Genomic DNA, 1,274 nt, shown 5'->3' with positions numbered 1-1,274 from the left:
ATAATAATAATAATAATAATAATAATAATAATAATAATGAAAATAACCTATGAACATTTCGATGCAATATCCAGAACGATTCATACATATAAAATATTATAAAATATGGGATACTACATCTCCCCGGGGTCCTATTATTATTGATATATATATATATATATATGAAGTTAAATATCATACAGTCAACAAATAACATCTTAAATATTAGGGTTGAAATTTCTGTCGCTGCATACACACGCAATATTTCAGATTCCGACATTTCAAAAAGGAACCACCACCAACGCCACGAATCCCAGCAGGATAGTTGCTTTCTTGAAGCGTGAACATTGAATATATCCAATACATGAACTCCGCACATAAGAGATACATACCCTTCATTCTGATGAACTACATCAGTACACAAACATAAGAACATCACATACACCAAGAATATAATATGATATAACGCAAGCAAATTCACTTTGCAACATGGTAGTTTCCCTCACAAGTCAAGTCCAAGGGAGATAATCACTCAAAAGTTATCATCAGAGAGTAGCGCCCCTTGATTGCTTTTTCTTTACTAGATGTGTCAATCACGAAACATTTCTCTCAGAGATTTTTCGTGTTTTCATCCACAATGGAGACGACCACCCTCCCTCCAGGTAATCGGCTTAAAAAGTCGTTACCATATTAAGACATTCATCTTTAAAGGAAACCAATAGTAGCCTTAATACACAAATGAAGAAATTTTAAACAACAATGCGGTTTTGAATCCTTATTTCTCATTGTTCGACATTTACGTACACGCACACACACACTCACGCAGATACTTATAAGTTCGTTCACGGGACACTATTTTGTGTACGCGTATAAAAGTTGCTATTTCATTGTGTTGGCTGCCGCCCAATGGTTCCGATTCAAAGTAGGATAAACATTGTTATAGTAATAATAATCCATAAATGGGATTTATAAGTATTTAATCCGTCGCTACGCGCGGTTCCGCGAGTCGCATAGTCCATACGAACTTAGTCCACATTACTCTTTTATTCGCTTCAGCCATTTGATAGTGGCCATGCTAGAGCACTGCCTTTAGTTGAACGAATTGACCCCCAACCTGTTTTTTGTAAGCTTAGTACTTTTTTATCGGTCTCTTTTGCCGAACCGCTAACTTACGCCGTCGTAAACACACCAACATCGGTTGTTAAGTGATGGTGGGGGGCAAAAACAGACACACAAATACACACACACGCACGTACACACACACATACACTCACACACACACACACACACACACA

At 37.1% G+C, this 1,274-nt stretch overlaps 1 protein-coding gene across 1 annotated transcript in view; it reads left to right on the top strand.

The window, feature by feature from the left end:
* LOC128251051 (uncharacterized) overlaps positions 1-1,274 on the top strand; it is a 33,150-nt gene that overhangs the window by 29,752 nt on the left and 2,124 nt on the right. The gene's annotated exons all lie outside the window — the stretch shown is intronic.

The sequence above is a fragment of the Octopus bimaculoides genome, chromosome 28, assembly GCF_001194135.2.
Source record: "Octopus bimaculoides isolate UCB-OBI-ISO-001 chromosome 28, ASM119413v2, whole genome shotgun sequence".
In the NCBI taxonomy this organism is placed as follows: Eukaryota; Metazoa; Mollusca; class Cephalopoda; order Octopoda; family Octopodidae; genus Octopus; species Octopus bimaculoides.
This window is presented reverse-complemented; position numbering and strand designations above follow the sequence as displayed.